The sequence below is a fragment of the Solanum dulcamara genome, chromosome 12 (assembly GCF_947179165.1).
Source record: "Solanum dulcamara chromosome 12, daSolDulc1.2, whole genome shotgun sequence".
NCBI classification, from domain to species: domain Eukaryota; kingdom Viridiplantae; phylum Streptophyta; class Magnoliopsida; order Solanales; family Solanaceae; genus Solanum; species Solanum dulcamara.
The window spans coordinates 60,822,401-60,837,877 of NC_077248.1; positions in this window are offsets into that span (position 1 = coordinate 60,822,401).

Genomic DNA, 15,477 nt, shown 5'->3' on the forward strand with positions numbered 1-15,477 from the left:
GATTACATATTCTATATTATATTTTAAGTAAAAATTTATAAAATCACAAAAATATAAATCATATATGTATATTATTAGCTTTTGATGAAAGGCTTTAATGGTATAATTTTTCATTTTTTTTTATATTTCATCTTTTTCATTTGTAAAAGTAGCTAAATGGGACAAATTATTTATGTGTAGAAATTATAATATAGCCTCACAAATCTTTTGTTGGTCGTGACTCCCATTATAATTTTTTTTTGGGAAGCATGACCAATGATAAATTTGTAATTAATTCAGTTTGAATGGACCTAAGTTAAGTTGAAAAAAACTGAAAGAAAATTTATATACAGATTGCACAGTACATATGTCACTGTTCAATAGTTGTCAATTAAAGGTAAAATGCACAGTATCAATTGGACCAATTAAGACAAACCACAGACTGCATTGGCTTCAAATTTGTGGATAACAACAGTTTTTTGTGTTTATATTCAGTTTAGTTGATGGGTACACACAGTAAACAAGAATATAAGAAGAACAAACAAAATTAGAAAGCTTAAGGCCATCTCCAATCTACTATAAATTTTACATCAAATATTATATTTAGTGTAAAAATTTGATGTAAAGTTACTCCAATCCACTCTAAATGTTACACCAAATTTGGCGTGTGAATAGTGTAATACTAAATTTGGTGTTACACTATTCATCACACCAAATATACTTTTTAAATAATTTATTATTATTTTATTATATAATGCTTTTATTTAAATATTATATAAATTGTATGTTTTAATTAAACATTTTATTATTTTTACGTAATAAATATTAATTTTAGATTAAAATTTTAATTATTTTTATAAATTATTTTCCTTTACTTGAATTTTTAAAATTAAATTTATAGGAGGACCGTAGTGATCTTGAAAACTGAATATTCATGTAGAGCTTAAAATAAAATTCAATTGTGTAATATTTATTTAATTATATTTCGTTAATGATTTCACTTTTATTTATGTTATTCATTATTATGTATAATATGTAATATTTGCTAGCAATTTATATTATTTAAAAAATTATGATATAAAATAATTTTATATTAAACGACTATAATTTGAAACAATATGAAAACTATATATAGTGAATGTTTTTTAGAAAGAATTTTGTTTTATGAAATAAGAAAATATAAATGAAATAAGAAATAATAATATAATATTAAAGAGAAAAAAAAAGATTTTTTTTTGGTGTAAAATTTAGTGCAGTGGATTGGAACTAAATTTAGTGTAAAATTTGATGTTGGGGTTGGAGATGCCCTAAATGTAATAAATAAATATTTGAGATGACAGAATTTACTCTATGTTCTTAAGGAATTTAATTCTCTCATGTTGTGAATTATTTCCTCCCGATAAAACGGATATACTTGTTAAAGAAGTGACGGCACCTCTAACTTCAATAATTTTAGCAAACTTAAAAGTCAGCAACGAAATCACACAAAGATTCTATTTTGTTTGTAAGAAAATATATAGAGAAGAAAGAGAAAATTCGATGATGAAAACTGAGAGAAAACATCTCTATTTATAGCCAACAATATGTGCGAAACTCACATGTTCAGAGCAGACTTTTTTGTTCAGAACAGACTCATCTGTTTAGAACAAACATGGTGTCTTTTGAAAAAAAAATGTTTATTCGAAAAGAACATGCCCTATCTGAAACAATTCCGCGAATTTTAAATTAATTATGTTCCAAAAATTATTTAGTCATTCTGTTCCGCGGATTTAATTAATTCAAATTAATTAATTAATAAATAATTCAGCGAAATAATAATCAGAAAAAGGAAATTAATTAAGCCGAAGCCGAGCGAGCAACGACGACGACGCGAGATGACACCCTCTACTTAATCTTTTAAGGAGTCGTTTGGTGTGACGTATCAGGTGTAATAATCATGGCAATAAAATATTGGACTATTTTATCCTGTGTTTAATTGGACATATTAGGCAGTCATGAGATTATTTATCCTACAATTTATAACTTAATGATGTGATAAGTTATCTAATATACATGATTTAATAACTTATCTCAGTATAACTTATCTCAATCCAGGAATAACTTCTTCCCAATCAAATGATCCCTAAAAAGCTAAAGGAAGTGTTTCTTAATATAAAGACAAAACTTTCTCTTTCTTCTACCAATGAGATAAATAAATTTTCATTTCCCTTTCACTTAGTTCCCCACATTTCTAGATTCTCATTTTACAATTCATACCTTACTTAAACCCAACATTATAACATGTAAAAATGTGGTAACTTGGGTTCCGAGTGCCAACACCTCAGCACACTCTATTGACTTGCCTTTCAAGACCTTTGGAATAAAAAAAAAATAGTCCAGTATACTAAACTCTCGTTATAAATGAGGTTTAAAGAAAAAATGAAATATAAGAATTTATTGTACGTAGTTTTACCCCTATAATTCTGCAAGAGAATGTTTCTACAACTTGAATCCATGATCTTTTGATTATATGGTTGCAACTTTATCAGTTATTCCAAGACTCTCCTTCTTTGTATAACTTTGGGATAACCAAATAAAAGTTGAATATTTAACCTATATTTCTAACATTATAATCAATATTCAATAAGCTCAAATATGGCTAAAAAATAAAATGATTTTTTATAATGTGAGTATTATGTCTAATTTTTCAGATAGCTTACTTTATTTTTTTCTGAATGGTTTGCTAATTATTTTAAAATGACTTGATAGTGTAAACTCAGAGAAAATAATAGAGTAATTTTTTCAATCAAATAGAATAATATTATTTGAGAAGTTAAATAATTTTTATTCAATTATGGTGTCAATTTAACACGATTGTTTATGCAGATAAAAAAATTTACACAAAATATCATTGTTTAGGCGAAAATATTTATCAAATAGCCAGCAAATATATTTGAAGTTAAACTCCATAAGACACAAAGACACATATGCGTGGACGAAGAAATAAAACAAATCATATACGTTTTCTCTAATTTCTTGCTGATTTGTTGTATAAATTGTGATTATCTACTAAACTGCTAACATAAAAACCTTAATCTTTAAGTTTTGCTTAGAAAATTAAAAGGGGAAAAGAAAAGTTACCAAGTAACATTGAACAATTATGGCAAAAAATAAAATAAAATAAAATAAGTAGACATGTTATTTGTTGAAGAAGAAGATGATAGAAAGAAAGAATGATCTGAAGTGGTAGGAATAGGTACTTGGGGATGAATTAAATGAATAAGTTTATAAATTCAATTTTGGTATGTTCCAAAGATGTAATGACTTCTTTCCCCCACGATGCCGGAGACAATGACAGAATCAAAATTTTCACTAAGAAAATTTAAAATAAATCATATATAAACCGTGTAATCTACCAATGGAGAAAGGCGAATTAATAGAAAAGGACCTTGGAGCCATTATAGTTTTTACACACAAATGTAGGTAAACTAGATTTTTATTATGTTGTGAATATGTTTTCTCTGTTTTGTAAATATCTTCAATAGTCTAATCTTTAAAGAACACAACAACATGTTTTCTAACAAGTTTCTGATCTAGATCATATAAACGATAGCCAAATTAAACTCATCTTGACGACTTGACCCTAACTAATATATGAAGATGCATTGCTTAGTTTCACATCCAAGTCCAACTATGATCTCTCATATATAGGAACATGCACACAAGCTTTACACCCGAAAGCTTTCAAATGATCATAAGAAACATTCTTAAAATCAAACTTCTTAGAACATCGCAGTCCAAAAGCTATAGTAGCAGGTAAATTAATAACATCATCAACCAAGTAAAGTGTTTCCGCCCAAAAGGAAATTTGAAAGTTTAGCCTCTAAAGCAAGCACCAAACTCTCTAAACTACCATAATAATTGGTATCAAGCCCATTTATATCAAGCCCATGACAAGCAAGGAAAGAAAATAGAGTATCCAGCTCATTTATATCTTGTGTAGTTGGGATTATACAAATTTCATAGTGTTAAGAGTTAATTACATCATATCTCTACTCTTTTTCAAATTACAGAAATCTCCTAAATTTGGTAGAATCCGTATACATTCCAAAAACGTCCCGATACATCGCATCTTGATTGCGGATACATCCATCAACATTCCGATACATCACATCTTAATTCTGGATACATATATGGATTTTATGTTGTGGCCTTTGGGCTAATAAAAAGGGTTCTTCCTTTTAACATAAAGAAACTTCAAACACAAAAACAATGCTATTATTAGATTCTAGTAACACCAGAGACTTCTCATGGGAGACTTGCAAGCAAAACCAAATATATTGCAATTAATTGTGGGTTCTATCTTCTTCACGTGCAATAATGCTCTTTGAATCATCCAATACTATCATATTACTTGTCTCTGAAATTATGATAGCTTTCTATTTAGTCGATCTAAAAAATAATAATAGCTTTTTATGTTTGAGTGATAATTTAATTTGTTTACCCACATATATATTATTCTTAATGAGATAATTCATCGCCTTGAAATATTTTATGACTTATTTATTAGTTCATATGTGCGCCTCCTTTTTACATGTCCTAATTATCTTAGTCTTGATTTCTGCATCTTTTTCACCATTGAGATCATTTCCAATCTTATCTCTCCTAGTGTGCCCGTAGCATCTAAACATCTTCATTTCTTCTACAATGTTCATCTTTTGAATATATGAATTATATTCATGGCTAGTCAATACTCTACCCCATATACATAATAGATCTAACAACCACTCTATAGAATATATATACCTTTAAGTCTTACAATCTTCGTATCATATAGTACTCCAGATTCAAGCCTTGAGTAACCCCACCCCACTCTATAATTGTGTCACATCCTTGTCGATTTTCCCATTTCTTTAAATTATTGATTAAAAATACTTTGAATTTCCTTTTATAAATATGATGCGTATATTAATCTGTACTTTCATATCCACCTCATATGATACGTCATTAAACTTGCATACGTATAAACACCCCTACCTAGAATGGAATAAATGCAAAATGGGGTAGTTGGCCCTTTGAAGGCCCAGGGAAAAGGACAATAGGTTCCCACCATTATTTCTGAAAAATGATGTCTAATGCAGTTATTAGGTTGTGGTATACCTCAGATTTGGAGTTCCTTGGCTTCGGTTTAGTCGTAAATTTTGAAATTAAAATTTATTCAGTTTTTAAATTTTAAAATGGTGTTAAAAATATATGAATCAGATAAATTTTATGATCAAATAAATATTTTCATAAGTATACATACTATTTGTTGTTCATTAGAACTTATTTACAAATTCATCATACAAACAGATTTATTTTTTAATAATTAGCTTTTGTATAAATAAGAGGATACTAAATTATATAATTACATTTATACACGTGACACTAAAAGTTATATGATTATTACGTTAGGATAAACAATTGTATCATTATAGTAGTAATTATTATTATTATTATTATTATTATTATTATTATTATTATATTGTGTACTTACTTAACAAAGATTTCAAACAAGCTTTAATAGCGTAATAATAAATAAACGTACGTGAAGAATGAGAAAAGTGTAATGCATGATTACCAATTCTATGCGGTGGGCAGACAGCACAACATAGCTTTATTAAAAAGTGTTTCTATCTCTCCATAATGTAGGTGCAGAGATGGACATGATATGATATATATTAAATATTATATTAATATTAAAAATATTATATTGTGGTATGAATATTATGGTATTTAGTATATTTTTAATTTTTTATATATTTGATACAGTATTTAATATTTATAAAATAAATATTAAAATATCATATACCGAAGTTTTTATAGTAATATTAGAACACATATATATATATATATATCACCACTTTAATAAAATTATATCTATCTCTATAATTGAATTGGAAGTTGAAATATATATATATATATATATATATATATATATATATATATATATATATATATATATATATATATATATATATATATATATATTCCATAAGTCATTTACACTACAATTTGGAAAGTATTTCAATTCTGATGGAGTTACATATGTTAAGTTAGAATTTAGATGTCATGAATGAAATTTTTTGATGTAAAACTATAGATGACTACGCTTAATTTTAGGTAATGTTATTTAAACTTTTCATTCTTGACTATTCGAGCGTGATTGAAATGTTATTTTTGGTGGAATTGTTTAGCAAATATGGTTGCTAGTCTGATGTGATTGAGACATTTTTTTAAAAAAAATTGAAGTTATAATTTTTTATTATATGAATATATGTTAGTCGAAGTCAAACAAATTATGGTTACCAAATAACTATATCACAAAATATCAAAATCAAAATTAAAAATACAGAATCATACCGAGCTAATTTAACATGGTAATGATATAGTACTTTTAGATACCGAAAATCAAAATTATCATCGAATTTTAAATACCATACATGCTCACCCCAAAATAGGAGTAAGATTGTGTGAATTGATAACCATTTTACCACTAACCTAACCTCCTCCGTTTCTCGAAATTAATAAGGTATATAGTCTAAAAATATTCATATGTTATCCATCGACTATGCCTTTCGATCATATTTTAGGTCCTGACTCACCTTTGTGAACGAAACTTGGAGAGGAACTCTTAAATTTTTGAGGCATTGAATTCTCATCAATATTTGTGTTACTCTATATTATGTTTCACATGTTCTATTTATTTATCAAATATTTAAAAAATAAGTAAGAAAATAACTTATTTTGTGAAAAAATATGTTTCTTTGTATGAAACACATCTTAAGGGTTCGTTTGAAACTCCAAATGAGATAAATAAAAATAAATTATAAAATTATTTTACCTCATTTTCTATATGAGATAGTTTATTATTTTAATATAAATAATAAAATAAAATAATTTTAAAATTAATTAATATCTAACCTCAAATTTTATTTTGAAATTATTATCGAGGACTAAAATCATGATGAGGTGCAACATGAGAGTACACACTAATCCACCACGTCTCATGTTTCTTGGGATTTTTTATTAAAGGTTACAAAAAAGTTTTTAAACTAAAAAAGAGTGATACAAGTTTTAATTATTGAGTAGAGGTTAAAATTTTAAGATTAGTGTTAATGACACTAATTTTAAAATTCTCAAGTTTTATTATTTACACAAAGATCCTCCCAACCCAACCCATGTCTCCTCCTCCTCTGCCGCCTTCCCACCCCACCCCACCCCACCCCCCTCCTCTTTTATCGTCAACATCATTTCTACCCCTTTTATTGCCACCGCTGTGGCTCTGACCACCATCAACTCCTCTGCTACTACTGTCAACTCCTTCTCCTCCTCCTCCTCCACCACCACCACCACCACGTTATTCTCCCACCTCCTCCATCACCATCACCTCCTCTTCTACCACTATCTCTTCTACCACCATCTCTTCCTCCTTCTCCTTCTCTTTCACCATCGCCACAACAACCATCACCTCTTCTTCCACCAACACCACCAACCTTCTCCTTTGCCACAACCACTATCATATTCACCAGCTCCTCGCATTGACATCTTAGTTTCTATAAAAAAAAATATTAAACAATTATTGAAGTTGTTGCAGCAATTATGTAGAAGTTACTATAATAATTTAATAATTGCTGCAACAATTCAAATAATTGTTAAAGTTGCTGCGGGAAATCAAGCAACTGTTGTAGTTGCTGTAACAACTGTGATAGTTGCTGTAACAACTATTTGTAGCAACTACTGTAATTGTTGCAGCAATTATCATAGTTGTTGCACCAACTATCGCAATTGCTGCAACAACTATTATAGTTGCTTGATGTTCTGCAGAATTATTTTCAAAGACTTTTTTTTTTGAATTTTCAAAATCAAAACAAAACAGTTCGTAAAAATAATAATAATAAAAAGATAAACAAAAAAAATGTGATAACAAGAATGAACGACGGCAGCGACGACGGTGGTGACAACAATGGAGACGACAAAAAAGAAGAAGAAGAAGGAGGAGGAGGAAAAGAGAAAGAAGAAGATTGATAGAGTGAGAGAGACAATCCGAAAAAAAGTGGAGAGAAAAAAAGAAAAAGAGAGTAAGATTAGAATTTAATAAAAAAAGAGGGAAATTTTAAAATTTGAAAATTAAATAAGAGGAAAAACATTTTAAAATTTCTAATCAGGTCCATATTATATTTAATGACATTTGACTAAATCAATATTGTTCTGAAAGTGGATGTTCCACTAAGGCAAGTTGCCCACCATCTTTTTCCTTTTCTTGGCTATAAATCGCCATATTTTGGCAATGAAAATGGCATACACAAATATACGAATTCATACTATCTCTCTCTTTTCTCTTACTCTCTCTATTATTAATTTTCTAAGTTAATTTGTTTTATAACGCGTTATCAGCACAAGCCTCCATCATTTAAAGCAATTTTAACAAGGTAACAAAAGGGTAAGAATTTTATTTTGTTAAACTATCTAATATCTCTAAACTTGAATTTGATGCTCTTGATATATCTGAAAAATGTTACTCATCATGAGCACTAGATGCCGAAATACACCTAGAATTGATGGGTCTGGCAGACACCATTAAAGATGACAATATGACATCTAGTCAAGACCATACCAAAATCATGAAATTCTCTGCCACCACCTTGACGAGGGGTTAAAATTACAGTTTCTCACATTAAAAACCCTCCTTAAACCGTGGAAGAATCTAAAAGAAAGATATGACCACCTAAAGTTGATCATCCTTCCACAGGCACGTCATGATTGGCTCAATCTGAGATTAATGGATTTTAAAAATATAACTGAATATAATTCAACCTTGTTTAGAATTATAGCACAGTTAAATTTATGGGGAGAAGAAATCACTGAGCAAGACAAACTTGAAAAAATATACTCCATATTTCCACCCGCGAATATACTCCTGCAGCAGCAATATCGTAAAAAATATTTTAAAAAAATATTCTGAATTATTTTCTCATCTTCTTATTGTTGAACGCCAAAACGAACTATTAATGAAAAATCATGATAGTCGGTCCATTGGTTCTTTGCCACTCCCTGAAGTGAATTAGACAAACTATAACCAACGAGAGAGAGGTCATGGCCCCAGTCGTGGTCATGGTTATTGTCAAAGAAGAAATTATAATCATAATGCTTGAGTGGCACCGAGAAAGGATCAACAATTTAAAAAAAAGAGTGAAAAGCCAGAAGTTATACCAAAAAAAATTTAGAAAGTATATGTCACATATGTGGAGGTATGGGGTACTGGTCACGGACCTGTCGGTCATCAAAACGTCTGATTTAGCTATATCAGGTATCCTTAATGGGCAGAAAATAATTCAGATACACACTTTATCTCTGAAAATAATATTGAGCCTATGTATCTGGATATAGCTGATTATTTTAATTTTCTAGACAAAAATATGAATATTGATAAGCCTAATAATATTTAAATAATATTTTTTTTCATTTTTTTGTACTAAATAATATGTTTGTATTTTTTTAATCCATGTAAATAAATAAAATTTGTATGATGAGCCATGTTTTAATTATAATATTTACTTTATTTCTTTTTGAAGAAAAATATGGATATACCTAAAATTTATTGGATCAATGATCAATCACGAGGATATTTGTGTAATTAATAGTGAAACAACTCATGCTATTTTGGAAGACGAAAAATATTTTTCCAACCTACTTAGAAGAAAAGCAATTGTTACTATAATTTCTGGTAATTCAAAAATGATAGAAGGCTCCGGAAGAGCTACTAGAATTCTACCTAAGGGGGCAAAAATTGTTATAGAAGATGCACTATTCTCTTCTAAATCCATGAGAAACTTGTTAAGTTTTAAAGATATCCTTAGAAATGAATATCATGTTGAGACAATAAATGAAATGAATATTGAATATCTTGGTATAACCATGTCACGCCCCGGGAGGGTACCCTAGACGTAACCGGCACCCGAAGGCCATCTCTGACCTCCGAGCGAACCACTTGGCACAGTCACTCATTCATTCAAGCACATTCTCTTAGCGGAAAACTCAATTAAAGAAATACTTCTCATATCATAAGGGCCGAAGGCCAAACATTTACAATCAAGAAGATAATCAAAATAGGACTCCTCAAGATGACCGCTCGACCTCCTCACACTTCAGTCTATGAAGCCTCTATTCAAGTCTAAAAGGTGCCAATGACAAGCCCATGGCTACCGACAATCTAAATAAGGAAAAGACAATCAAAACTGTACAAGAAGGCCCAATATCCTCTGGGAACTAGAAGGACTCACCGACTGGCTGGGAGTGTAGTGGATCTTCAACGGAGCGCCGGTTGATGATCTCTAGTACCTGTCTCTGCATCATGAAACGATGCAGGCCAAATGGCGTCAGTACATGGAATGTACGAGTATGTAAAATGGCCGAATACAACGAACATCAAGGAGGAATCAATCAACTCGGGAACTCAACTCAAAGGGATGACAACTCAATCAAATGTCCTAAGTCTAAACAAGGGTATGATTTAGACGGGACCAATCATATACAATTCAACTCAATCTGACTCAGAGTGCTATCAAAACTTATTTGGGAGTTTCTCTTAACCGACAACCAACACTTATGAGCCAGTGAAGGTACAACGAAACGACGTCGTTGCCACGCCCGTTCATACCTTGCCAGGGCATGAACGACGAACGCTCATGGATCCAATCCAACCAGGTCCTATAATGTCAGGACAAAAGCTCTCGGGGAAGCATCCGACTTTAACGGTTCAATCCCCCCTACGTTTGGCAACACAGGTATTGGGCCCGAGTATGGACTATACTCTTGCCCAATTCGGTGCTCGATACTCCTCCCAAGACCCAATGCTCATAAAACTCCATCAGATCAACTCAATCAACTCATATCGACAAGTCTCATTACAACCTTGTCAACTCATCAACTCTATCACAATCAAATCTCAATCCCAATGCTCAATCTCAATCATATCTTCAAGGAAGTGTTAAATGTAAATATATACATCATCTAGATATAAAATCAATCATTACCTCCATCCATTTGAGAAAAAAATCTTTATGACTCATCACATCTTCAAAACTTCAAATCGACATTCTTATAATAGGCAACATGTTTAAGAAAATAGTATACTTTATCAAAGCTATATAATTAATAAGACCAACAAAACATCTTTAGCAACTCATTTCTTCATCATTTCATACTCATATAAGGGCTTATTTTAGGAACCTCTTAGCTCAACAACATTAACACATAAATAATTAAATAAGATGGGAACAATACTCATTCAAACATGTACCATACCAAGAAACTCCATTTTCATGGATATCTAACCTCGAAACAAGAATAGGGCACATGGGTGGACTCAACTCATGTTTTGGATAGCCTTACATACCTTAGAATAGACTTGAAGAGAACCTTGTGGTTGGGTCTTCAATGGAAGCTTGAGGTTTTGAAGCTCTTGGAACAATTCCTTGTTGGAAATGGAGAAGAAGAAGAAGGAGAGGAAGAGAGAGATAGGCTTTCTAGGGCTTTTTCTAGAGAGAGAATGGGGCTGAAGAAAAATGGTCCCAAAATATACAAGGCTTGGGTATATATAATTTGGGACAATTCCCAAATTGCCCTTCCTCCAAAATTCTGAAAATTAGGCCAAAACGCCCTGGGCACGATAGTGGTGCATCGCGCCCTTACAGCGCCAAGGCCAATTACGCATAAAACCTACACAACTTTTAGTGGCGCGTCGCGCCAGGGACCAAACTACTGAGACATGTTTCTAGCGCGATAGTGGTGCATCGCGCCCTTACAACGCCAAGCCTATTGTTCTAAATTCTGGGGATTTGGCCTGAAAAACCCTGCATACTTTTAGTGGCGCATCGCGCCAAGGACCAAACTACTGAGGCATGTTTCTGGCGCGATAGTGGCGCGTCGCGCCCTTATAGCGCCAAGGCCATTTCCCCAGCAGTTGTAACCCAGGCCAAAATGAAATCCCTGTCGTGCTAGTTCGTCTTCGGATCATCATATCTTTTGACTCCGAACTCCAAAATTTACGTTCTTTGTGGCGTTGTAAAGAAGACTCAACGACCTTTAATTTGATAGGTCGTGGGCCACCCGGATTGATGTCTTTCAAAAGATAGGGTCATTAAAAGTCGACCCTTACATGAACTCGTCCTAAACTTAGCCACGACGGATATTTTGGACTTAGCTCGATCCTAGGGGTCCTCAATGACCCCACATCACCTCCAACGCTCTTAAATTCCTCAGAGACTCATCTTAACTCGAGCACATACTTTGAAATAAATACGATGGGCCCCACACGTATACAAAGAAGGCCCGAATCTTAGGAAACATTTTGAGGGATGTTACATTATCTCCCCCTTGGGATCATTCATCCTCGAATGACGAGCAACCAAGAATGGACTCGGGGTACACATCAGAATCAAAACTCAATCATTCAATCAATCAAATTCTCAATCAAATATCAATCAAAACTCAAAAAGGCACAAATGAATTCGAGGTAAGGAAATAGTCATTACCTTCAATGTTCTCCTCGGTAGGCACGAATAGATGTGGATACTTAGATTTCATGGCTTCCTACGCTTCCCACGTGGCTTCCTCAACAAATTGATTCCTCTACAAGACTTTGACTGAGGCGACTTCTTTGTTCCTCAATTTGCGGATTTGACGATCAAGAATTTGGATTGGGACCTCCTCATAGGATAAGCTATCCTTAATTCCAACGCTTTCAATGGGGACTACCAACGAGGGATCGCCCAAGCACTTTTTCATCATTGAAATGTGGAACACCGGATGAATAGAAGCTAGCTCCGAGGGTAGGTCCAACTCATAAGCAACACTCCCGATCCGTCTCAAAATTTGGTACGGGCCAATATATTGAGGACTAAGTTTCCCCTTCTTCCCGAACCTCATGACACCCTTCATGGGTGACACTTTCAAATACACCCAATCATCTACCTCAAACTCTAAGTCTCTCCTCCTCACATCGGTGTAAGATTTTTGGTGACTTTGGGCTGTCTTTAGCCTCTCTCGGATAACTCGTACCTTCTCCATGGCTTGATGAACGAGGTCCGGCCCAATCAACTCGGCTTTACCAACTTCAAACCACCCAATGGGCGATCTACACCTCCTCCCATACAGGGCTTCATAAGGAGCCATTTGAATGCTTGCATGGTAGCTATTGTTATATGTAAACTCTATGAGAGGCAAGTGATCATCCCAATTTCCCTTGAAGTCAAGCACACACGCCCTCAACATATCCTCCAATGTCTGAATTGTGCGCTCCGCTTGGCCATCAGTCTGGGATGGAATACTGTATTCAGGTTCACCCTCGAACCTAATCCCTTCTGAAAGGATTTCCAAAATTGGGAAGTGAATTGAGCTCCTCTATCTGAAATGATAGACAAAGGGACCCCATGCAATCTGACGATCTCTTGTATATACAACTTCGCATAATCTTCTGCGGTGTCAGTAGTCTTAACCGCCAAGAAGTGAGCTAACTTCGTCATTCTATCCACAATCACCCAAATGGAATCATGTTGCTTTCAGGACTTCGGCAAGCCTGTAATAAAGTCCATGTTGATCATCTCCCACTTCCATTCCGGAATTTCTATGTTTTGGGCTAGACCACATGGTCTTTGATGCTCAACCTTCACTTGTTGACAATTCGGGCATTTGGAAACGAATTTCGCAATATCCCTCTTCATCCCACTCCACCAATAGATCTCCCTCAAGTCATGGTACATTTTTATGGAACCCGGATGAATAGAGTATCTAGAACTATGCGCTTCAGCCATAATCCTCTCTCGAACATCATCAACATCCGGCACACACAATCTATTTTGGTACCGCAACACACCATCTCCCCCTTGGGTAAAAACCATTACCTCTTGTTTGTGTACTACTCCCTTCAATTGGAGAAGGACGGGATCTTGGTCTTGCTTCTCCTTCACTTCTTCCACAAGTGAGGATGTAGACCCATCCTGAATTGTAACTCCGCCTTCATTATTCTCTTCTAGATGAACTCCCAATCGGGCTAATCTGTGTACCTCCTTTGTCAATTCCCTCCTTCCTTCCTCCACGTGGCTAGTGCTACCCATGGTCAACCTGCTAAGAGCACCAGCAACAACATTAGCTTTACCTGGATGGTAGATGATGCTCATATTATAGTCCTTGAGTAGCTCAAGCCATCTCCTTTGCCTCAGGTTGAGTTCTTTCTGGCTAAAGACGTATTGCAAGCTCTTGTGGTCGGTGAATACATCGATATGCACTCCATACAGGTAGTGGCGCCAGATTTTAAGTGCAAACACCACAGCTGCCAGCTCAAGGTCATGAGTTGGGTAATTCCTCTCATGAACCTTAAGCTGTCTTAAAGCATAGGCTATCACCTTCCCCCTTTGCATCAACACACAACCCAAGCCAACTCTGGAGGCATCACAATAAATCACAAAACCCTCCGTTCCATCGGGCACAGTTAGAACAGGAGCAGTGGTTAGCTTGGTCTTCAATTTCTGGAAACTCTCCTCACAAGCATCTGACCATTGGAACCTAGCCTTCTTTTAGGTCAGCTTAGTCAAGGGTGATGATATGGATGAGAATCCCTCTACAAACCTTCAATAGTACCCGGCCAAACCCAGGAAGCTCCTTATCTCTGTTGGGGAGGTGGGTCTAGGCCAATTCTTTACAGCTTCAATTTTCTAAGTGTCAACCTGAATGCCATCTCCAGATACAATGTGGCCTAAGAAGGCCACTGATGCAAGCCAAAATTCATATTTAGAGAACTTTGCGTGCAATACCTGGTCCCTCAAAGTTTGTAAAACGATTCTAAGATGATAGGCGTGCTCCTCTTCATTCTTGGAGTAAACCAGAATATCATCTATGAATACAATCACAAACATATCAAGATACGGTTTGAATACTCGGTTCATGAGATCCATAAAAGCGTCGGGGGCATTAGTCAACCCAAAGAACATGACCAAAAATTCAAAGTGGCCATAACGAGTCCGGAAAGTAGTCTTCGGAACATCGCATTCTCTCACCTTCAACTGGTGATAGCCGGATCTCAAGTCTATCTTTGAGAAACAAGTGGCACCTTGGAGTTGATCGAATAAGTCATATATTCTGGGGAGAGGGTATTTGTTCTTCACAGTGACTTTATTTAACTGCCTGTAGTCGATACACATTCTAAGGGACCCATCCTTCTTCCGCACTAATAGGACCGGAGCACCCCATGGCGAGCCACTCGGCCTAATGAATCCCTTATCTAACAAGTCCTTCAGCTGCTCCCCCATGTTGGACACTCCCTCAGAAGATGGCCCATTTGGCCGCATTTATAGCACCCAACCCTTCCTGCTCTACATTCTCCCAAGTGAAGCCTACCACACTTGCCGTATGGTGGCTTTCCCTTCGAACTTTGACTTACACTAGCCGGGGATTGAGAAACCTAGGGTCTGAAATTCTGGC